The 25,780-nt window shown below is 38.9% G+C and overlaps 1 long non-coding RNA gene across 2 annotated transcripts in view; it reads right to left on the bottom strand.

Moving 5' to 3' along the window:
* Positions 1-25,780, bottom strand: part of LOC105089078 (uncharacterized) — a 97,770-nt gene that overhangs the window by 32,999 nt on the left and 38,991 nt on the right. The window contains exons 5-7 of one of the 2 annotated variants that reach the window (XR_010380555.1): positions 15,312-15,385; positions 12,535-12,807; positions 10,848-10,883 (exon numbers count right to left, since the gene is read on the bottom strand). This is a non-coding gene — a long non-coding RNA (uncharacterized LOC105089078). The remainder of the gene's footprint in view (positions 1-10,847; positions 10,884-12,534; positions 12,808-15,311; positions 15,386-25,780) is intronic. The other variant, XR_010380556.1, reaches the window with a different exon arrangement.

The following is a 25,780-nucleotide window of genomic DNA, read 5'->3' as shown; positions in this document are numbered from 1 at the left end:
TATGATGTTCTCTAGCTCCATCCATGTGCTGCAAATGGCACTATCTCATTCTTTTTATGGCTGAGTAATATTCCATCACGCACACACGTGTGTGTATGTGTGTGTGTATGTGTATGGAATCCTCTTAAGCCAATTGTCTGTTGATAGGCACTTGGGTTGCTTCCATGTCTTGGCTATTGTAAATAATGCCACTATGAACACTGGGGTGCATGTATCTTTTCAAATTAGAATTTTTATCTTTTCCAGAGATATGGTCAGAAGTGAGATTGCTGGGTCATATGGTAGCTCTATTTTTAGTTTTAAAATAAATCTTCATACTGTCCTCCATAGTGGCCGCACCAATTTACATTCCCACCAACAGTGTAGGAAGGTTTCCTTTTCTCCATACCCTCTCTAACATTTCATTATTTGATTTTTGAATGTTGAATCAGCCTTGTTTACCCAGAATAAATCCTACTTGATTGTGCTGTATAATCCTTTTAATACCTCGTTGGATTTGATTTTCAAATATTGTTGAAGACTCTTGCTTTTATGTTCATGACACTGTTTGTAGTTTTCTTATCTTGTAATGTCTTTGTCTGGCTTTGGTATTAGGGTAATTCTGGCCTCACAGACTGAGTTAGAAAGTAGTCTCTCTGCTTCAATTTTCTAAAAGAGACTGTAGAGAACTGGTGTAATTTCTTCCTTAAATAGTAGAATTTGCAGTGAGCCCATCTGGGCCTGGTGCTTTTTGATTTGAAAGTTATTAATTATTGATTCAATTTCTTTAACAAATACAGTCCTATTCAGATTGTTGGCCTTTGTTTTTTACTGTTGTATCTCCAACACTTAGAAAAATACCCGGTACACATTAGGTGCTCAGTCAATTTTTAAAAATAATTTAATGAGCATCTACTAATTTTAAATTAATACATGTGATAGATTCTTGGAATAAGTCTTCTTCATTTAAAAATTTTATTAGCTCATTCATCTAAAGTATTACGTACGATGCCAAAAGAATCATTATAGTAGATGACACTATCAGATAACCCAGATATTTCAATTGTCCACAACTTTATTTCTTCTTCAAACCGTGGCGTTACAGCCAACAGACTCAATATTGTCTAAATGAAAAAAAACAAAAACAAAAAAATCAGAAGAGATAAAATTTTGTACAGGGCAGCAAACAGTGAGAAACACTGTGACCTGACATTCAATAAGAGAAGGGATGAGATCCCACATTTTATGTCCTGGTGCTCTGTTTGCCATTAGTTCACCATCTGAAGGCCCTTGTGGGATAAAAACAAGACCCTACTGTCGAGTATGCAGGTGACTATTCTTTTAAGGGTTTCCTAAAATCAACAGAGAAATGGAAGGGGAGGGTAGAGCTCAAGCAGTAGAGTGCATGCTTGGCATGCATGAGGTCCTGGGTTCAATCCCCAGTACCTCCTCCAAAAATAAATATACCTAATTACCTCCCCCAATAAAACAAAAGAACAAAAAGCAACAAACAAAAATCCCCAGAGAAATGGGACACAAAGTAGAGAATACATCCTAGGAGAACTAGGAACGTTTAGAATGTTTTAAGCCTTCAATTGTTATTGTTGCCGTTACAGTTAAAGAGTTTTATGCATTTAGGTTACACTCTTACACTCTGCATGTAAGACTGAGGAAACAAATACCAATGAGCAGAAAGCCGGCCATCTCTTCCAAGAGCTTGCTGGGCTGCCCGGAGACTCAGGCTGTGGTCCAGCTCCAGGGGACGTTCTTAGAGGACTCTTACCTGCTAACCTCCAGGCTGCTACGAACTGAAGGCCTCCTGGATTAATGGATCCCAAATGAAGCTTCTGTCTACTATTGCTGTATCAGTCCCACAATTCCTCTCCCTCTAAAAGCAGCCTCTTTCTACTCTGCCCTTTTCTGAGCTAGATAAGAATGGTAAGGACCATCTGACAAGAACTCTTTTGGTCTGCAGTCTGGATGTGTGACAGAATCAATGATGGTGACAATTCCCCTTCATCCTCTGTTCCCTTTGAAATGTGCCCCAGTACTTTTATGCCACCTCTAGGCAACCTAAAGTTTTCCCCAACAGGGCTCATCCACCACTCAATATCTAGGACTTTTAACTTTCTCAGTATACATCCAAACTTTTTTGCTTAGTATTCTGTATGCTTTCTAACTAAGCTGATAAATTAAATCACAGGAACTAATGGACAAGAATGGCTTAAAGTATTGCCTCTCCCAGGTAACACAGCTGTCCCTGTTCCAACAGGCACCAAATGCAACCAAGTGGGTTGCAGTGATGGATAATGGGCCTCTCTTGTTTTCTAATGTCCACCCCATAGCTCGACTCACCAACACTTTCTTGCTGACTTGCCACTGGAAGAACAATTGTGCTGCATGCTTGGACTGACCAATGAGTGAGGGGTTAAGGGCCAGACTGATTGGCATCCTACCAGTTCTGCAGGGACTCTAAATCTAACCTATCACAAAAGTTGAGTGGAGATGCTGAGTGAAGGATTTTGGATCTGTTCATCACCTCACTATAGAGCACCTGGGCCAGAGGTAAGTCTCATGACAAACTATGTTGTTGTCAGAAGATTAATTTATCTCCTAAGTGACAGCAAAGAGCATGCTCAGGGGACCTAAAAGTCTATCCACCCTGCAGTTGAAAACTTAGTTCACCTTATTTGTACTATTTCTTGTTTTGTTTTGGTTTGATTTGTTTAGCTAAACAGAAGACAGCTTGAATAGATACTTTTCCAAAGAAGATACACAAATGACCTATAAACATGTGAAGGATGCTCAAATTCATTAGTCATCAGGGAGATGCAAATCAAAACCATAGTAAGTATCACTTAATGAACACCAGGATTCCTAAAATAAAAAATAGAGCAAATAAAATCCTCTTGGTGAGAATGTAAAGAAATTAGAAACTGCATACACTGCTGGTAGGAATTTAATATGGTGCAGCCACTTTGCAAATTAGTCTGGAAGTTCCTCAAACTTTAAATATAGAGTTACCATGACCCCCCAAATCCTCTCATAACTATGTGCTCAAAAGAATTGAAAACATAAGTTCACACAAAAAATTTTATATGAATGTTCATTAACACCATTATTCATAATAAACCAAAAGTGAACATAACCAAAATATCCACCAGTGAATGACTGAATAAAACAATGTTAGTACATGCAGAGAATGGAATATTATTCACCGATAAAAAGGAATGAAATACTAATACATGAAAAGATGTTGAAAACCTACGCTAATTGAGAGAAGCCAGGCTCAAAAGACCACATATTGTATGAGTCCACCTACGGAAATGTCTAGCACAGACAAATTTATAGAGAAAGAAAATGGATTAGTGGTTGCCAAGGGCTGAAAAGAGAGAGGGATGGAAAATGACTGCTAGTAGCTGCAATGCTTCTTTTGGGGGTGATGAAAATTTTCTGATCTTAGATTGTGTAGAGAGTTGCAAAATTCTGCGAATACAATAACCACTGATTTGTATTCTTTAAATGAGTTAATTGTGTGGTATGTGAATTGTCTCACGAAAGCTGTTAAAAAATAAAAAAGAAGATAACTTTTATTTAAATAGTCGATGACTGAGAATATTATTTTTTATCTTCAGCAAAACCCATTGAAGTCTTAAAAAAGAAAAGGCAACCCATACATGGTCAGCAGGACCAGACTCTAACACCAAGAATGAATCCCTTAGTAGTGTGGCAGCAGTTAAGAAAATTGTGCTTTTGAGAGGAAACCCTGACCCTTTCTATGGGCCATGAATAGATACAGTCTTCCTGTGTCATTTTAAGGCCAACCTGGAGCCAATAAGCTGTACTTGCATATCCACAACATTTCCATTATGGTAGTCAGACCTCTGAATTCTCCTAATCAGGGATTGTAATTTTTCAGAATTTGAGACAACCTAGGGTGATCAACTTGTCCTCGTTTACCCAGAAGTTTACCAGTCTTAACACGGAAAGTCCCATGTCCCAGAAACCCCCTTAGTGCCAGGACAATTGGGATGATTAATCATTCTAGGACGACCAGATAGAGCAATGGCCTACAGTGAGCAACTGTCTGTATTTATTGTTGCAATCAACAAGCTACAGTGGGCAGAAATTATTATAATATCTTTTGCTACAGAAAATGGATTCCCATCTTTTCTGCTGGGGTCCTGGGGCTCACTGCTGCCCTTACCCATCTTGAAATAATGACTAGGGTTTAGAAACAATCAAAGACAGCAAATCATAATTCAGATTTAAAAGCATCAGAAAACATATCTCACTGGTGGGAATCTGTCTCACTCACATATTAGAGCCATGCTGGAAATTCACAGCAAAATTTATAGGATAAATAGAATGCTTGCCAGCAAGCAGAGACCAAATAAAGAATAAATTCTAACCTGAAATTAAAACTATTGATAAAAGGTGTTCATTAATGAGGGAGACTTTCAAGCTTGAATGTGCTTCTCTGGCTAAAAATTTCCGAGAAGCTAATCATACACTTCTGAAACATCCATTTAATAAAATTTATAAACTGTACCCAAACTGACATCTGACCTATCAGAATAAGGTGATATAAAATTAAAGGATTCTCATTTAATCCATCAAAATTAAACTACTTGTATTTGCTAGGAAAGAAATAATATGCATTCATAATAAGCTTCTAACCTATAAGAAAACATAGTTTCTTTGGCAATGAGAAACATTTAATGTTTTGAGCTTGGGGAACTTCAGAGAAAAAAAAATCCACCTCAAAATAGGTCCCTAAGTACACTTTTCCAGGAATTTTATTCAGGCTCCTATACAGTAAACAAGAAACTGTGAAGGAAAGAACAAACAGTAGAAAGGTTTTATGCAAAATAAAGGTTGAGTTTCAACAGCAATACCAATGATGCAGGCCTACCCTCCCTGGCAGTTCCTTAGTTTCTGTGTGATTTATCCAAGTGATGTCTTAGGATCACATGAGGCAGACTGTTTTACAAAAATAAACTAACATGAAAACCTTTTCTCCATTATTCATGCAAAGGAGATCATTACAATTTAAGATGTATTGCCAGACCCTTCCTTTTCACATGATGACCTTGTGGTTTCTTAGCTAAGTTACACATAAAAAAGGCATTTGACCAAAAACGACTCAATTTGTTATACAGTTTATAAAAATGTTAAAAGGAGAACATCCCCCACTTCTTTTTTCCTTCTTACTTTCTTCCTATCTATCCATCCACCCATCCGTTTATTCATCTATCTCTACCAGCTATATTGACCTTCTGTGTGTGTGTGTGTGTGTGTGTGTGTGTGTGTGTGAGTGTGTGTGTGTGTGTGTGTCTGTTTTACAACTTGGCAGAGGCCAAAGGCATTCTGTTGCTTTGGAAGTCAAACACATGTTCATTACTCAACTGATAAATCCCACATGACAATCACAGGATTAGTTGGTTGTTTTTTCCAAGGTGTCACTACATCATGCTTCTCTCCCTGCTTAAAACTGGTGTCCTGTCTTCTCAGCAATTCACTTCTTTGTCATGAACTTAAAGCTAAATTCCATACTTCTTCCCTAACGAAACCTACCATAAAATCCCAGATTAAATGAATAGGTTTAAACACCATTCATTTGGTGAATGAGGGAAGCAGAGGCTGAGGAAGGCAAATGGGGTAGAGGATATGCTTTGATCATCAGTTTCTATAATCCCCGAGACTGACACCCCTATAATCAGGCCCAGAGCCCTTCCTCTGTAGTAAGGCAAAATAACAGGACTGTCTCTCTCTTTCACATTCCTCTATCCAAGCTGCCTTGTGGGACTTTTTCTCCTTCAGAGCTGGTCTTACAGGTCAGAGCAACCTATTATCACCCAGATAAGATTTTATTTCACTCAGCTTCCCACCATCCCAGAAACAGGGCAGGATCCTGCTTTCCCTGAAGGTAGATGGCCTTGCCCATTATCTCCCAGCATGGAGTCCACATTGCATGAATTTAGCATCTGCAGTACTGGGCGTTTTCAAAACTAATTTGCGGAGAAAGAAGGCCCTGAGTTTCTTGTGTTTAATTGGATCAACATTCCACTATTTCAACCATGGGTTTTTCTACCCAGGGGAAGAATTTCTTCTGCTCAGGAAGGGAAAGGATGGGAACTCTTCCCTCAGAGGGGTGCCTTCCCTGACTAGTGATGGAGAAGGAAGCGGGCATGCTCAGCTTGGTCCTTGTGCTTTATTGCTGCTTCTCTGCCCTGCCTCTTCTCAGGAACCTCTCATTCTGTTTCTCCATAAGGTAAGCTTCCTAGGTCAGGGTCTGGCCTTGTAATGGGGAGCCTCGAAGTTTGTGATAAGCGGGATCAATCAGAGGGAAAGCTATTAAGGAAGCTGATTTTGGCTAGTATCTATGCTCCATTCTCCAAACTGGCCCTTTATTTTGTACCCCAACTGTCTGATTCTTGTGTCCACTTCTCAACGAGGTTTGAACTCAGAGGGATGACAGGGAATTATCACTTCTATAGGAACAAAGAATCTCCCAAATCCTAGCAGCTAAGACAACAAAGGTTTATTTCTCGCTCATGTTACATGTTCACTGGGGCTCTGGTCATTAGCTTTGACTGCACACGCCACACAGTGGGAGCTTAGTATTTTTAAAAACAAGTTCAAATTTTAGCACTCTGAGTAGAACTTTATTAGAAAATAGAATAAGAAGAAATGTTCAGATTTGAATCCTGGGATATAATTACAAAGCCTGTCCCAGAACGGAGTTTTCAAACTTAACTCTTTCTATTAGGAAGCCATACATATAATAAACAAGAAAAAGAGATATCATCTACTGAATAGGCCTTTTCATTCCCTCCGATTTATTTTCGGGAATACTTAATTCAGAGCTTTTCTTTCAGGGTGTTGGCACTTTCCCTTTTTGGATATGAGTTATACTAGACCGACCTCTATTATTTCTGGATTATATGTCAGCGATGGAAAATGAATTGAGTGCTTTGAAGAGGAAAAAAAATCATTACCAGAAAAATGAATAGACCGATTGTACTGGGTTCCTAAAAGGAGGGGCTCTGGAAAGATCACTGGTTTGATTTTTCCAGGAAAACCTATCTTCTTGGACACTCTTCAGAGTTGTGATAAACCCCTCCAGCGGCAGGTGGGAGGTATGTCTACTGATACCACACTTTCTCCCGGCCCACTGACTTCAAAGAGAGGCCTTTCTTTGCTATGTGGTATTCAAATATAAAGACTGTTTTGAGCTCTCAGATTTCAGGCATTTGGAAAAGAGTCACCAGCCAGTCAAATTTACATATTTATTGCTTTTCCCACAGGATGAAGAGAACTTTTTTGGACAGATACATATTGTTTCTACTCTGTGCCAGATAGTGCTATGCGCTCATGAAACAAGGAATGAAACAGACACATCCTCTACTTAATAGAGCTCTTAGTCTTGGAGGAGGGAGGTGGATTTAGCAGGTAAATGGCCCACAATTCAGTGTTAAGAAATACCAAGATTAAGACACATAGGGTGCTACAGTAATCTTATAGTGGGGGAAGTCAGGGAAGACTTCCTGAAAAAATCAACTTGTAATTGTGATTTCAGGAATAATAAGACTTAACCAGAAGAAGAGAGAATGAGCAGAGGCCGTGAGGTTGGAGAGAATATGGCATATTTGAAGAACTGAGAGTAGAAAGACTTGCAGGTAAAGGAGAGAAATATGGTTTTGTGATTTTTTTTTTTTAAATAGGGAATAACTGAATAGGAAAGGGATGGGCCATGAGGTTAAAGGGTAAGCAAATGCAAGATCATGGAAAGTCTAGCAACACATGTTAGGAAGTGTGGCCTCTATCTCTATGAAAATAGTTACTGAATAATTTTTAGCACAGAAGTGGAACAATTGAATTTGTTTCTGGAGACCACTCTGATTGCTGAAAGTGGATTGGGAAAGACAAAGTCTAGAGATAAGAGAGGAAAAGACCACTGCAGGAGCTATGCAGCCATCTAAGTGAGAGATGATGGTCACCTGAGATTATGGATTGGCTGTGGAATGCACAAGATGGGAAAAATTTAGAAGGCAGAATTGACAGGACTTGGTGACAGATGTGACATGGATGGTGTAGGAGAGGGGGTACTTTAGCCTGACACTAAGATTGCTCAATATCTGGCTTGGACACTAGGTTGATAGAGGGGTCATTTATTTAAAATAAATGAGCAGACTTTAAGACCTTCAATTCAGTTTGGGACACACTGATTTGAGGAATGTAGTGGCCACTGATGGTGGCCCACTCATATCCCCTAGGCCTACCATTCAAGTTGCCTGCAGACAGTTCCTGCATGTGAAGAAAGCTTCTGCATCGCTCTGCCTGAGGTCATTCTTTGGCCACTAGACTGAGCTTTGCTGCAGGGCACATGTAGTCAGACCCAAAGTTCCAGGGAGTTGATGTCCCAGGACTGACCAACTGCAGTGAGGGACAAGAACTGAGGAACTGGAACCTCAGCTTTCTTGTCTTTCTATGCATCAGTTCTGAGGCACCTTCCACCCAGTGTCTAGAGGGTTCCCAGTGAGACTGAGCCTCAGGTACCAACAGCGATAACCTGTTCGTTAACCTCCCCTCTGTTGGCTTTCTTTCTCTTCTTGTCTCACGTCTCATTCCCTTAGAATGCCTCCTGGAATCATCTCCTTCCATAATTAACTATTTGCACCAAACTGGAGTATTGGGAGTCTAAGATGAATGTGTTTGTGAAACAGCCAAGTGGAGGCTCCAAAAGGCAACCAGGATATAGAGGTCTGAAACGCAGGAGGAAAGAGTGGGCTGGAGGCTTATATTTGGGAGTCATCAATATATGCCTTCTCATTGAGGTTGTGGATAGAGATGATTTTTAGAAGAATTTTTAGAAGAGGAGGGCCTGCAATAATAAATATTATTTAGGAGACAGGCAAGGGAAGCACTAACCTCAAATGAGAGTAAAAAGGAACAGAGGAAGTCGGAGAAGTGGCAGAGTGTGGGACCACATACATCAAGGGTGGGGACCACTATCTCAGTGCAGAGGGGTTCTCAGAGGTCTCTAAGAGAAGAAGTAAAAAAACAGTCACTGGATTTAGCTACAAGGAGGTAACTGGTGACCTTGGGGAACATGATTTCAACAGATCATGGAGGCAGAGGCATCATGAATTAAGTCATGAATGAGAAGTGAGAAAGTCTGGACGGAGAACAGGGACAATCCTTTCAAGAAGTTAAGCTATGGAGGGAAAGAGACAAATAGAACAGTAACGAGATAGATTCGGAGAAGAGGGAGGTTCTTCCTGCAAAGCTTCTTCCGATTTCTCTCTGACTTCCTCTTCTGACTCCCTCTCCTACTTTGTGATTACACAAGGCCCAACCAGGTAATCCAGAAAAATCTCAGTATTTTAAAGTCATCTCCTTGGAAACCTTCAGTCCATCTGTAACCTCAATCCCCACCTGCTGTATACCATCATATATTCTCAGGTTCTGGGGACTTATGGATTCTTTTTTCAATCATAGTTCCATCCATTTTTAATACCGTGGCATCACTGTGTTGTGTCAAACCTTTCTAGGACTAATCCTTCCAATTTGTGTGATATTCTTATACATAATTTTCTGTTGCACAATAATATATGTCTGAAGGTAGTAGTGATTTTTTTAAATTCATAATTTACATAAGAAACACAAAACACACACACACACACACACTTACAGGGCTTTCCCCCCAGTCTCCCTAAAATTGTCAAGACAGAGCACACAGTTGATCTTTACTAACGAGTCTTCTCCAGACCAAGCCCAGCTCCTGAAGTTCTTTACTGGCACTATCCCTATAAAGCTTTAATGAGCCCCATTCCACTCTGATCTGGGAGGGAAGAGAAAGCAAGGGAAGCAGAAAGCCAGGTGTCATCAGTGTGCACAAGGACTCTGGAGCATGAAAACGGTGGCCTGCCTCACTCACCCACCCAGCCAGCCAGTAGTGCAAGGTGGCCAGCTCACCCAGGGCTCACAGCCATGCTGTGCAGCTGAACTCTGTGGAAAGGGGTATTACTGGAAGGCTACTGACTGGCCTCAGCTGCTCCCAGCCTAAAGGACATTTTTTAAGCCATCATTCTCTAAGTGGGGAATTCAAATAAAGTCACTAGCATCTCCGTGATGATTAGTTTACCAAATTAAAAGGCAAATCAGCAAAGGACATAAAGGAATGGGACACTAGCCCGACAGGGAAGCAGGCAGAGTCGCCCTGGGAATGTTGTAGTTCACCCTAAGCATAGAGAGGAACTGGGCAGAGAAGGGGATTTAAACACCTTCCTGACACCTCCCATCCCTCTCTGGTCACATTAATGACCTAGCATGTGGAAATGGTTCACACTTCCTGAAGATGCGTTAAGCCTCAGACCTGGTACTAGATGCATTATGTCATTTAATCTTATCACTGGTTCTGTTAAGTTCCTTTTAGCACGTATAATTAACAGAGAGAAAACTGAGGCCAGAGAAGGTTAGTTACTTACTTAAGGTCGCACAGCTGACACATTTCAGAGTTAGCACTCAAGCTCAAGCCATTGACTCCAGAGCCCTTGCAACCAGGAAATACTTTATACATCCTTCTCCTCAGGACATTTTCTTCCTCAGTGGAGGGATGATTTGAACCATCAACCCATATGGCTCTATAACAAGTGGCTTTTTCTAGGGTTAGTTGGGATGAAGTCTAGGACAAACATGTAAAATAAGTAGGCTATGAAAGAATAAAAAGTCTACAAATAATAAATGCTGGAGAGGCTGTGGAGAAAAGGGAACTCTCATACACTGTTGGTGGGAATGTAAATTGGTGCAGCCACTATGGAGGACAGCAGGGAGGATCCCTAAAAAGCTAAAAACGGACTTACCATAATGATCTAGCAATCCCACTCCTGGGCATATATCTAGAAAAGATGAAAACTCTAATTCAAAAAGCTACATGAACCCCAACGTTCACAGCAACACTATTTACAACAGCCAAGACATGGAAGCAACCCAAGTGTCCATTAACAGAGGATTGGATAAAGAAGATGTGGGGGGTGTGTGTGTAGTGAAATATTACTCAGCCGTAAAAAAGAATGAAATATTGCCTTTTTCAGCAACATGGATGGACCTAGAGATTATCATCCTAAGTGAAGTAAGTCAGACAGAGAAAAGCAAAAATTGTATGATGTCACTTATACATGGAATCTGAAAAATAACACAAATAAGTCCATATAAAAAACAGAAAGAGATTCACAGACATAGAAAACAAACTTGTGGTTAACAAAGCGGAAAGGGAGGGGAGGATAAATTAGGAGTATGGGACTAACAGATACACATTACTATATATAAAACAGATAAGCAACAAGGATTTACTGTATAACACAGGGAAAAATATTCAATATCTTATAATAACCTATACTGGGAAATAATCTGGGAAAAATATACATCTGAATCACTTTGCTGTACACCTGAAACTGAAACAATATAATCAACTACATTTCAATTAAAATATAAATAAATAAAATAAAAAAAAAAAGAATGCTAGGTAGGTGTTTTTGTCTATGTCTCCAATAAAAGAGTTAGGTGACTGCCTTTTTTGACTTTTGACTGCTTAGGTGAGAAGTGGGGAGAATGTGTAATAATTCATATCAACACATATGTGTTTAGTGTCACCAGCAGGAACAAGGGTGGCATGTGGTATTTCACACCTTGTCTTCAGGAAGGCCCGTTTGACTTGATTTTCCTCTCTGCCTTGGAGAGGCGTGAAGTTGCTAAGCCACTATGGGAAAAGGAACTTGTGCTGGGATTGCTTTTCTAGATCTGACACTGCCCTAGACTCCCTGGTTCTTCACGTTTGTTGAGTCCTCCTCCTACCAGCACCTAGGATGTGTTATAACAATGAACTGTAAAACGGTGTCACTGGGTGTGTCGTGACCATCCACCAGCGTCTACTTGGCTGGCACATTCACAGGGGAGGGGAACTACTATGTGTAGCCACTGTGTCTCTGTGATGATGTGGCTCTGGAATTACTTCCTGACTCTCTCTGGCAGAATCATGGAGAGGGTTAGGGTTACCATGTTGAACAGGACAGTACGACCACAGTATCAAAGCATCATCAAACCCTGTTGACTCTTCGTACAGAAGCAAAATTTAAATGCTAAAATGATGAACTCTACCTGGGGCCTACGCTCTTGAAAGAACCCCTACATTTTGACGTGTGTGTGTTTAAGTTAAAAACAATCAAAATAAATTATTATACAGTTCTTTTGAATTTTTTTTCTTTTGGGGTAAACTGAAAACCACTGATCTGTCTTTCTTTTTACAGTTTTGCTTCTGAGAATGCCACATAAATGGAATCTTACAGCACGTAACCACTTGAGACCAGCTTTTTTCAATTAGCACAATTCCTTGATGATTCACCCAACTCGTGTGTGCATCAATACTTCCTTTCTTTCCATTGCTGAGTAGTATTCCATGGTATCAATGTGTCATCATCATTAAATTCTTAAAAATTCATTATATTCTTTAACTGAAGTTTAATTCATATACCATAAAATTAGGCACTTTACCTTAGTCTTGCAAAAAAGAAGAAATGGGTCATGTGAAAATCCTCACTCCATAAAAAAGATAACCTTTAAGCTGGAAACAGGTTTTTGGACATGGCATGTTTCTCTTTCTCCAGTAGATTGTTTCTATTTTTGGAGATTTGTTCGGTACAGATCCCTTTCCATCTGCTTGCACTCATGTTATTAATAAATGTTCATTCCTTTTAATTGATTTCAGATTGGCTCTCCAACAGTCTGCATTGTCTGTATTCTTGAATTATTTTTGCGCATGTACACCTGTATATCGCACAAAACACAAAAAACACAGAATAGTATACCAAGGTTAAGTCTCTCTCACCCTCTGATTCCCAGTAACTCAGTCCCCTCTCAGGAGCTAACAATTTCCTCAATTTTTTTAGGCATCATTAGAGAGCTATTCTATGCATTTAAAAATATACACATATATCAATGTATTAAAAGGTATGTATATAAACACATGTAGAAGTATACAAATGTATGTATATTTACATATAAGATATAAATAGATGCATATAAAATCAATACATATACTTGCATACACACATACATTTTCTCCACATAACGAATGGGGGCATATTCTGCCCAATGTTCTATACTTTGCCTTATTCTCTTAACTGACCTTCTCTTGGGATTCCTTCTAGAAGAGTACATTTAAAGCTGTGATAAGTTCATTTTACTCTATTGTATATCATAATTTATTTAAGCATCCCATTACTGATGGTCTATTATTCTGTTTCCAAACTTTGCTCATACAATGAATATACCATGTTATTCGTATCATTTCACACAAATGGAAGCATCTTTGTAGGATAATTTCTTAGAATGGAATTTCTGGATCAAGGGATAATTGCATTTCTGCTTTTGAAAGGTTTGGCCAAATTATCCTTCAGGAAAGTCATATCAATTTACATCCTATTAGCGATGAATCACAGTGTTTCTACATTATTTACATCTAGTAACTAATTATTTTAACATTGTTTTAGATATTAATGAATATTCAATTATCAATATCAGAACATTAGTATTAATAGTTTCTCAATCTTTCTTTATTTTCATGACTTTAACATTTTTGAAGTGTCTAGGCCAGTTATTCTGAAGACAGTCCTTCAATCTGGGCTTATCTTTTCCTTAAAACAAAGAACCAACTGCAAAGTACTCAAAGCAAAATACAGGAAAAACTTCCCAGGAATAAAAAAAAAATAAGTAAAATAAATTTTAAAAATACAGTTAGTAAGAATACCTACCATTTGTGGGGAGCAGAGAAAGAGGTAAGGGATATTAAGAGCACAAACTTCCTGTCACAAAATGAGTCACAGGGATGAAATGAACATTGTGGGGAATATAGTCAATAATTACATAGTATCTTTGTATGATGACAGAAGGTAACTAGACTTATGGTGATCATTTTGAAAATGTATACAAATATCAAATCACTACGTTATGCACCAGGAACTAAAATAGTGTTGCAGGTCAGTTTCACTTCAAATAGAAAAAACTCATAGAAAAAGAGATCAGATTTGTGGTTACCAGAGGCGTGAAGTGGCAGGAGAAGGAACTGGATGAAGGCAGTCAAAAGGTACAAACTTCCAGTTATACGGTAAGTAAGCACTAGGGATGCAATGTACAACATGATAAATATAATTAACCCTCATAGATGAAAGTTGTTAAGACAGTAACAAGGAAAAATTTTTTCTCTTTCTTTAATTTTGTTTCTATATGAGATGATGGATATTCACCAGACTTGTGGTAATCATTTCATGGTGTATGTAACTCAAATTGTTATGCTGTATACCTTACACGTATATAGTACTGTATGTCAATTATATCTCAGTAAAACTGTAAGAAAAAAGAATACTTGCCATTTTTTGTTTGTTTGACTACTTAGCATTTTTCGAACACTTCACACGTGCCAGATACTGAGTTAAGCACTTTGCCTAGTGGAAATAGCTAACACTTCCTGGACACTGAATTTCTGCCAAGTGAAGTGCAAAGTGCTTTACATGCATGGCCTCCTCACCATAATCCTTCAACATTCTCCATATTATGCTTAGGTAAACTGTGGTACGGAGAGGCAGAATTGTTTGCCTCAGGTCACAGGATTCATTCTCTTCCTCTTCCTCTTTCCTTCCCTTCTCTTCCTTTCAAGTGACAAAAGTTGTACATGCTCACTGAAACAATCCAGAAGGGGGGAAAGTAAAAGTGGAGTGCCCACCCTACACCAGAGGTAACCTCTATTAACAACTGGGTGTGTTTATTTCCAGACTGTTTTCTACTAGAACCAAGATTTTGAATCCCACCTTTTTGACTCCAAAGCCCTTATTTCTAATGAATAGTCAATGCTGTCTTCTATGTGCAAATAGCAAATTGTATAATTATATATATTCTAGCAAATAAATTGGCTCTTAAAACTCTTACCAACCGGATTCTTGTTGAAAATCAGGAAAAATTGAAACATGTTAAGTACCATCTCTCTGATACAAAGAGCCTATTTATCCACAGCATAGAGAAGACTAAATTAATTAATTCATTAAAACAAAAAGATTTTTATAAAGGACACTCTGAAGGTACTTTTTGTGAATCCACTATTTAGCCGAGTGTTGACTATAAATACAGAAATTACAAGGCACGTGCCCAAAGAGGAGGAACAAAAGCAGCTGAAACCAAAAGCAGTCCTGTCGTGCAACAGCTAGTCTAGTTGAAGGTTTGCTGTAGAGGGAGCCTAGAGAATTCTTGTAGCTGCAGGTAATCTAATGTTAGATTACCTGTATAGTATTGAATGTGCAGGATCCTGGTGAGGTTATAACATGACCACTGTCTCGGGCATATTCCCTCCTACCTAGGAACAAGAAGAACAGCAAATCATCAGTGGCAATGGCACTGGGAAATAAGAACTCATTTCCTCACATCATAGAATGATACAATTGAAAAAATTATCCTTGCATGTTGGGGGAGGCCTCATTCTTCATAATCAGGGAAACTGCTCAGTGAGGAGGACCCAGCCGTTTCACCGGGTTAAGATTTCCTCTGCCTTCTCTCTGCTTACACATGGCAAATAGATTCCACCGGGGCTCAGACTAAAGGCTTGTGGGTTAATATTTTACTTAGAAAAATTTCATCTTTTATTTCCCTTTCTTGTATTGTCCTTGTCCCACGTTGGTGTCAAGGTAATTACATCTTAAAATAAAGTTTACGGCTTTTCCTCCTCTCCTCTTTCTCCTAAAAACTCTGGATTATTATTTCTTTAAAGGCTTGTTAAAATTGTCTGTACCTTCTCTTTTTGTAAGGGGAGAGAGGAGGGTTGGGAGAGTTGTCCTGACTACTCTTCATTTCTTTACTGGCTATTGTTTAATTGGGTTATTTTTCAGCAATTTTGTTAGTTTTGTTTTCTAAAAAACAATACACTTTAAAGTTTTCAAACTTATTGGCAAAAAGTTTTTTACACTTTTCATTTATAATTTAAAAAATCTTTGTTATTTCTCTAGTTATGCCCTGTTTGGCTCATCTCTTTGTCTATTTCTCTCTTGTATTTTCATTCTCTGTTGAGTTTTTCTGTCAGTATTTTAAGAAATCTATTTCATAAGGCCTTTCAAAGAACTAGCTTTTGATACTGGCCATTTTTGCTGATTTGTTCTTTTTGGGATTTATTCTTTCTTGCTGAGTAGAATATTGAATGCTTAATTGACCTATTTTTAATATTTTTATGTAAATACATTTTTATAATGCTACTTCAGCAGCAGGCTGGCAATAGAAGGTTTCCTGGGTTTGAATCTTGGCTCTGCCTCTTACTAGCTATGTGATCTTGGGCAAGTTATTTCACAGTTCTGTGCTTCAGCTTCCCCTTCTTTTTTTCACTTAAAACAAATTTTTTTTGAGGGGGAGGTAATTAGGTTTATTTATTAATTTAATTTTAGAGGAGGTACTGGGAACTGAACCCAGGACCTCGTGCATGCTAAGAATGTGTTCTATCACTTGAGCTATATATACCCTTTCCCCCTCAGTTCCCTTTTCTTGTTGTTCAAATCAATTATTCTTTATCCCTATTAATGTTTTAAATGCTTGGCCCATGATTATCCAATAGAGATGTGTTAAATTCTCCCAATGTGAGACCTACTGTATAGCACAGGGAGCTATATTCAATTTCTTATAATGAGCTTATCTTATAATGGAAGATAATCTGAAAAAAAAATGCATATATATATATATATATATATAGAACTGAATCACTTTGCTGTATACCTGAAACTAACATTGTAAATTGACTACACTTTAATAAAATAAAATAAAATAAAATAAAGTACAGAAAAAAAACAACAAAAATTCTCCCAGTTTGAGTATTAATGTATTTCAAAGCTGGGTTTTTTTTGGGGGGGGTGCAGTGGGTGGTACCTAAAGTACATGATGATTCTATCCTCCTGGCAGACTGTTCTTTATCATAATGTTATATCCCTCTTTATTGTTAATAATGTTTTTTGCCTTAAATCATATTTTTGCAAATGTTAATACTTATATCAGATTTCTTTGGTTTAGAATAGATGTTGACAGGATTATATTTTTCTATGCCTTCATTTTTAAAAACACCCAGCTAGTGAATGGCAAAGCCAGTGTTATTCCTAGATCCCTTATCCTCAGTCCAGTGTTCTTTTCCGGACCATGACACATCCTAGGTTTACCTTCTATGATTCGGCTCAAATCACTCCTTACTATAAGGCTTCTCCCAACAACTCAGCCTAGAGTGACTGCTTCCTCCTCTAAATGAATGCTCAATGCCTATAGTACTTAGTCCTTAAAGTGTGCTCTCCTGGCATTATATGTACATCTATCCTGGAAGTTCCTTGAAAGCTACTATAGGGGATGTTAACCAAAATTTCAGAAATGGAGACCTGATTGAAGTAAAAAGGTGCTAATTTGGGGCTCATTAGGACTGCAACCCGGGAGGCACAGATCCAAGAAGCGCTTAAATTGTGTTCTTCTGGATTACAAAATGGGGGAGACTTATAAAGGCAAAAACTGAAGGTTACGGTTAGTGACATGAGTGGTTTATCAAGAATTATAATTGGAGCTGGCAGGAAGTAAGGTTACTTGTTAAGTAAGGACTGTTGGGGTCCGAAAGGGTTGCATAGTTACAAGAGGAGCCTTTAAGACCATAAGGTTGCAGCTGGCAAGTGTTGTTCTGAATACTGTTGGTGGTGTCCTTGGGTCTGGTACGGTTCAAAGAAAGGTCAAGTTCTCATTGGTGCAGAGACATGTCTCAGATCAGATCCTTAATGTTGGCCTGATTCCATTTTTGTATGCCTGAACTGTGGTTAATCCATTATAATTTTATTTTGTCACCAAGATTATATCTCTTCTGCTGATGACTCCAGAATTACTTTACTAAGGAGGCTTAAAGATGCAATCTGGTTGGGAAGAGAGTGTCTTGCAGCTGAATTTACATAACAGGCACACTATTTTTATTTGCAGTGATTGGGGGTTGGGGGCTACAGAGTTTGGGAGGGGGTTAGCTATAGCCCCACATGCCATTCTTTTAGCCACCACTGTTCTCTACTGTCCTGCCTATGATAGTGATGGTTTCCAACAAATCTAGCTGCTCTTCAAAATCATCATGGGAGTGAGATTGTTTTTAAACACTTATTTTCATATCCTCTTCCAGAGCCACTGAGCTAGAATCTCTTAGGTGGAGTCTGAGAACTTGGTGTTTAAGAATCTCCACTGGGAAATTCAAGTTGAAGGTATCTGAGCACCTTCTTGGCAAGGAGTAACTTTTTGTAAATAAAGGGAGTGCATCAAGTCTGGAAACATAAGCAAACACATAATAAATCTGTTAATTGATATTATATATTAAACACACAATAAAAGGGATATTTCTATTTCTCAACTCTTATTGCTACTATAAGTTAATTAAACCAGGAGGTCATTAGACTGAGGTGGCTTTAATATCTTAGTGGCCTATGTCAGCAAACCAAAACCCAAGCCTGAAATGCCTCAAGGTGAATAAATCAAAACCTAAGGACAACCCATCACAAACAGCCGATTAGGCTTTCCCAAATAAGGCAATCGCTTATGCTATAGCCAATCAAATCATTTCCTTGCTTTATTTCTGCCTTTTCTCTATCAAAGACTTTCCCCGAGCTCTCCTTTCCCTGAGCCCCTTACCACTTCTGGCTGACTCCAGTTGATTTTTGCTCAAATAAACTCTTTAAGGTTTTAACATGCCTCGCTTTATCTTTTAACACTACAGACAGCTTACTGTAAAATCTGCACTAGTGAAATTAGTAAGCATTTATATTCTGTTACTCTCGGTGAAGGACACAAAAGAGGAATGTGATAATAACAAAAATAATAATGGCTAACATCTATTAAGCACCTAATACATGTCAGGCACTTTACTAAATGCTTTACATGCATTGTCTCATTTATTCTTTACCAGACTTCTACTGCATGGAGACCATACTCAGCATCAACTTATCCACTATGCTCACTATGTTCAGTGCCTAGGGTCCAGGATACTTTTAGGGGTCCATGAACATGTTATAGCTTCTTTTAGAATCAGAAGGGAAAACAAAGGAAGATGCTCTTCCCTGGATGTTAGTCTTCATACTCACACAGCCATAAAATATAATTTTCTTTTTACAAAATTTTTTTAATTCTTTAAGTGTAGTCGATTTACAATGCTAGCTTCAAGGTGTACAGCAAAGCAATTCAGTTTATAATTTTTTTAATGGAGTGTCTCATGAGGGCAAAAGTGCCTTGGGCCTTAGAAAGTCATGATGCAGCCCTCATTGTAAACATTCCCACTTAACAGATAAAGAAACTGAGGCTCAATCAAGTTAAGAAATAAAACATGCCACATAGCTAGGAAATGGCAGAGGTAATTTTTGGATGTAGGTCTGGGGGACTCCACCAATGCCCCCTTTGACCCTTTTAACCACCAAACTATATATTATACAACATTGTGTAGCGAGAAGCTCAGACCAAGTTGGGGAAACAAAATACTTCAAGAGAATATGATTAACTGCCTAAATTCCAGATTATGTAGGACCTGAGGCTTTTACAACTTGGAAGATCTTCTTTAAGGAAAAAATACACAATCACAAATAAAAATTAGGTATACAGTCTTGGAGTGGGCTGTCCAAGTAAGGCGGCCCTCAAATGTAAGCCTCGTTAGCTTCATGGTACACCCATCTTACCTAAATGTCCCTGGGCCTAAAGAAGGCCAGAGAAGGAAGGAATCAGTGTCAGCTAGAAATATCAGCAAAGTTTTTAAGGAGGTAATGCGGCTCTGTAGTGTGGCTCTGACTGGGCACCGTGATTGTAAAGGTGGGGGTGGGGGGAGGCATAAGCACCATCTGGTCAGGGGAGGGTAGAGAACTCCACCCGCCTGAAACTCACAGCAGAGGGGAGCCCTGGGTTTGCTGAGGACGGCAGTGCCTATTTGAAATACCAGGACGGAAAGGCTGCTGGGAATCTTGTGTGCTCCTGGGTCTTTCGTCATTACACAGGGAAAGGAATTACATGGATGAGGAATCTGGTGCCATGGGCAGGACTCTCGGTGGGGGGAGAGGTGGAAAGAAGCAAAGAGATCTGATTAAAGGACAAGTCTAGGTGTGTTTTAATGAGCACCTGATAAATTATGGGTGGCAGAGAGGAGGGAGGAGTAAAATAGGAAGAGAGTAAGAATGAAAAAGGATCAATCAAGTAGATGTGAGGAATGGAGGGGAGTAGGAGAGAGAGGTGAGTTTTATGTTCTGAGCCTGGCTAATTGAAGGAATAGCTGTGGGACTGCCAGAAATGTAGGGGTTCATTAGGTTTGGTTCTAGAGAAGTTAAACCCAATAACAACAAAAAATCGCCCCACTGAAGGTGGCTGAGTCCCTGGGACAGGGAGGTCTCCTTAACAGAGCCTGACTAGGTTCTGCTGGCACTGTTAGCCTTCACGGTCTTTTCCACATACCAGTTCCCCACCAGATCAACACATTCCTTCTCGATTATGTTAACGGCATTAAGGATCTTGCAGTCAGGTCTTGCTCTTCTAGCTAAGAAGCATTTTGCTTTTAACATGGTTTTTGTTGAACACTATTATGAGATTAGCTATAATTTAACTGTCAGAGTTTCAGCCTATCCCGCTGCCTCTCTCCAGGAGAGTGGTCAAGAGGACTAGTCACAAGGAAAACAGAAAGAAGAGAATGGATCTGAGAGAGAACCAGAGGACTATAAGACATAGGGACTTGGAATTAGAAAGAAAGTAGAGTCTTTTGAGGATTCAAAATATATTAACTGCATACCTGTCACACATTAGGCTCTGTGCTTGAAACAAAAGCCACCACTATGAAAGAAATGCTGTCCCTGCCTTGAAGGTATCTGAGTTTTCAAGGATGGATGACAGGGTCAGGCAGAGGATTAAGAACAGCAGATTCTAGAGGGTGGGGAGCAGGATGATGCATTTAGCTTTAGCCATGTTAAATTTGATGTTCTGAAAATGTCAAGTATGTCCAATACACAACTGTAAGCATGGGAATGGAGTTCAGGAGAGAAGGCAGGACAAGAGAAAGAGATATTAATTTCAAAGTATAATAACCAGCATCAAGTTAATGCCTGAGGCAGGCCTGGGGGATGAAAGTAGCGTTTCCAAGGCCAATCGTGTAGTATCAGCAGAGGTTTTTAACAGAGCTACAGGTGCTTTGAAAATTGAGGAATTATACAGAATTCGTGAAAGAAAGGAAAGGTGTTAAAACAAATAGAGTGATTTCAATAAAACAAACAAAGAAACGAACAAACAAACCCAAACAGAGTGGTGAATACGGCACAAACAAGCAAGCAAGTTAGCCAAACTTGGAGGAGGGTCCACTCCCCATCTTGCTTTTTGAGATACAGATTTCCCTGTAAGTTAATACTTTACCTACATCTTCAAAATGTTGATATGTGGTTTGTGTTGTTCCTCATTTTTCTAAATATTAGCCCATGAATTATTCAGATGTAACTGCTAAATATATGGGGTCATATTGGTCATGATATAGATAGATATAGATAACACATATATGGATTTGACTGGAGAGGAATTTAATACAGAGAACTGATTCTGTGGGGGCCACAGACCGAGAAGCAAACTGGGGACACTGAGGCAATCAGAGATGAGCACTTCTAGGTCTTTAGGAACAATAGGAGGAGGTGACTTTACCTTAGTTTAAAGCTGGACCCATCTGAAGTGAGTCAGAGCCAAAGTGGGGAGGGCCCAACAGAAGCTGGGAGCCAAGGGAGGCAATCCACAGGAAGAGGGAAGCATCCTGCCTCTCCCCTGTCTGCTTCCTAATCTAAGGCCCGTGCTGCCAGCGTCTCCCATTGTCAGAGCCCACCTGGATGCCAGAGCCAAATGGAGCCTGGGAATTGTGGTTCCCTTTTACAAGGGGGAGCGTAAAGGGAAAACAGTCCAGAGGAGGTGACTATGTCTTTGTTACTTATTTGTAAGTTTATTATACTGTGATCAAAGACTGTAGCCTATTTGACGGTAATTATTTGGTATTTACTGAAACTCACTTTGTGGTCCAGGACATAGGTTTTGTAAATGTTCCAAGCGCTGTTGAAAAGAATGTGGATTCCTTGTCTTGCAAGTGGGCAGCGCTCCACACATATCCATCAGACTTGGTATATCAGTTGTGTTGTCCACACAATAAAGATACATCTTGATCCAGACAACTATTTTTGATGGCATGAAGTCAGTTTTTGAAAGAAATTTGTTAAAAAAAAAAATCTCTCCTGATGATTGTGGATTTATCAAATTCACATGCTAGCTGAATGAAAAATAATCTACAAGGAACATGAACGGAAATAGCTGGAAGGCTGATACACTGGTCCAGGTGAGAAACGATGGTAGCCTGGCCCAAGATGGGAAGGATGTAGAGAGAAAGGGAGAAAGGAAGTTAATGCTGATTCCTAGGTTTCTGGCTTGGGTAACTGGATGTGTGGTGGTATGGTCCACACCTATGGACAGCCACTGACCAGGGTTTTTCCTTGAGCAAATTACATAAACTCTCTGGACTCAGTTTTCTTACTTATAAAAATGGATATAATGATAGATTATATTTCATAGGTTATTGTGATGGTGAAAAAAGTTAATATACATAAAGTACTTAGGACCATAGCTAAATAACTCTTCTACATAAGCTTTTATTATTACCAATTAGGATATGGTTAAAGGAGTTAAGATTTGGGTTTGAGGTGGGAAATCAAGATTTCCTACTGACACTCATTATGTTTGAGTTGTTCTGTTAAATTATTTTTCAATAAAGAGGGGCTGAGTGATCTCAGCAAATACTGCTTAGGGAACAAACAGGATGGAAGCGGAGAAAAGGCCACTGGAAGGTCAAAGGCAACTTACAAGAGGTGGCAGAATCAAGGGAAGATTTTCTTAAGGAAGGGAGAGTGGATCATGGTTTCAGGAGAGAAGAAGGAGCCACTTCAGAGGGACAGGGAGTAGCTGCAAGACTGCCCACATGTACTTTCTGTATATTTTTATTTCTCAGTGTTGCAGGGTGCTATTGTCTGGCTTGGTTGTGGTGAGGAAGCCAGTCATCCCCAAAAGGCTGCAGAAGAGCAGAACTCTGGAAAAAAAATGACTGCAATGAATAGAGCAACACTAACTTACTTTGTGTGTGATTTATCAGATGATCAGGAAATAGATTACCTGAGTGACAGCTTGTTGAGAAGCCTGTATTCAACTTTTGGTGCAACAGGAAGAAGTGAATAATATGATGACGAAGATTCAGGAACACGTAAGTTTCTAGCTTGGAGCTACTGTGTGGAATGAAAGTGGAAATTATGAATTCCACAGTATGCACTGCCTTGCCAGGTTTTAGTGGGAGATTATGCATGACCACATCTCTCCCACAAGTTTGCACAGGCTTAGGAATTTTCTCATTAAGGTTGTTATACAATCTGCATTTTAGCAAGGACACACAAATGAGTGGAAAGAATATTCCCAGGCATATTAATCTTGGTTTATAATTATGTGTCCCCCTTTACTGGGTTAGTGTCAAATTACTTTTTCGTTTTCACAGTGTTAAGAAGGAGAGCATTGCTTTAAGCCTATTGTAATTGGAGCCATCTTTCATAAAACAATCTTAGATCAATCACACATAAATTATAAGCTAGATTTAATTACAAAGTCATTAACACATTTGACATAAATAGAAAATAAAAATCAAGTTCTGTGTAAAGACAGGAGATTTAACACACATTTCTACCTTCTTGCCTTCCTGAAACCCCCAATAATACAACCGATGAAGGGATATTTTAAGGCTTAAACCCAATAAATGGAGAAAACCGGAGGTCGTTTTGGAAGCTGGAAAGCAGATGAACACACATAGTGACAGAATAGGCAGAGCTGAGAAAGTTGAATCCAATCAAGCAGTAGAGAAAACTAATCTGATTTATAGAAAATCAAAGATTTAGAAACTAATGGCAGCAGGTCCTTGTGGAAGTGAGGATTAAAAGAACATAGACTTAATAAGGACGATTGTTAGGAAGTCTGTTTTAAGATGAACTGGATCTAGACTCCTCCCCAGATCCATGCACCATCCCAGAAACTGTCCCTTCTTTAACCAGCAAAGAGTGATGGTTTATTTTCAGAAGGAAGTAAAATAGATGGTCTGAATACCCATGCTGTTGAGGGTGATGGAGCTGTGCTAACAACTGGGGGACAAATGAATGTACCCATATTATCTTTGGAGACCTAACATGCCAAATTCATCTTTCTCAGTTCTGAGTCCAGGACACTGAAAGCTAGACCTTCACCCTCCTGGTGGAACACTGAATGAGTCTTTTCTGGGAAATATGGCTAGTCCATGAAGAAAAATGTGACATTGGAAAAATACTGACATTGAAAGTTTCCTCATTACACAGCCCACCCTAATGTTCATATAGTGAAACTCACATCAGACCAGCCCATGTCTCACACCCTCAGAGCTTCCAGTCAGTACTTTAGTATCTCACTCTTAAATGCTGTCAGATACAAAGATGATGTATGAGATATCTGAGGAAAGTTAACCTGGAAGACAGAAAATAAAGAGAAAAAAAGCAATGTTGAAGAAATATAGATAAAACAAATGTCCTGGAGAATGTCATTCTAAGTGAAGTAAGCCAGAAAGAGAAAGAAAAATACCATATGAGATCGCTCATATGTGGAATCTAAAAAACAAACAAACAAACAAACAAAGCATAAATACAGAACAGAAACAGACTCATAGACATAGAATACAGACTTGTGGTTGCCAAGGGGGTGGGGAGTGGGAAGAGATAGACTGGGATTTCAAAATTGTAGAATAGATAAACAAGATTATACTGTATAACACAGAGAAAGATATACAAGATCTTATGGTAGCTCACAGAGAAAGGAATGTGACAATGAATATATATATGTTCATGTATATTTGAAAAATTGTGCTCTACACTGGAATTTGACACAACATTGCAAAATGATTATAAATCAATAAAAAATGTTAAAAAAAAGTCAAAAACATCACAAAGAGAATGACTACAATTAAGAAACAAGAACAGAATTCCAGCCCCAAATAAACAAACGAGTAAATAAACAGAATGTTCCAAAAACGTAAAGAAAGTCTTGGAAATGAAATACAATAGCAGAAACAAAAATCTTTGATAGAAAGATTAAAATATAAAGCTGAGAAACTTTACCAGCAAAAAGAAAAGAAGAAGGAAAATAGAAGATTAAAAAACTAAGACAATTAAAAATTGATCATGGAAAATTAGCATAAAAAATAAAGAGAAAGAAAACAGAGAAAATGGAGGCGGGAGCTGGTTAATGATCTGAGTTTCCAAATTGATACATTTATCAAGTGAAAACTGACTCACGCTAGTACAACAGCATTGTGAAATTTCAAACATTTAGGGCAAGGAGAAGATCCTGCAAGATTGTAAAGAAGAAGAAGAAAAAAAATCCAGATCATACACATAAGATCAGCAATGAATGAGAATAAAAATGCTCCCCCACACTTAAGTAAAGGTGATTGTTCTGTTGTCATGGTAACAAGTGGCCATTAAAATGGTTTTAAAGTCATTTAATCAATCAAAGGCAACTCCCCTGGATGAACATGCCTTTGCAAGCCAACCAATCTGCATGAGACACTCACTTCTGACCACTGGCCCATCAGGGATGGACTCACTCCAATAAACACACCCAAGGAACTGTGATTCTGCAGATGATGGCAACCCACTAAAGC

This window comes from Camelus dromedarius, chromosome 4 (assembly GCF_036321535.1).
Source record: "Camelus dromedarius isolate mCamDro1 chromosome 4, mCamDro1.pat, whole genome shotgun sequence".
Classification (NCBI taxonomy): Eukaryota; Metazoa; Chordata; class Mammalia; order Artiodactyla; family Camelidae; genus Camelus; species Camelus dromedarius.
Note: the sequence above shows the minus strand (reverse complement) of the source record. Positions and strands in the feature narration are given on the sequence as shown.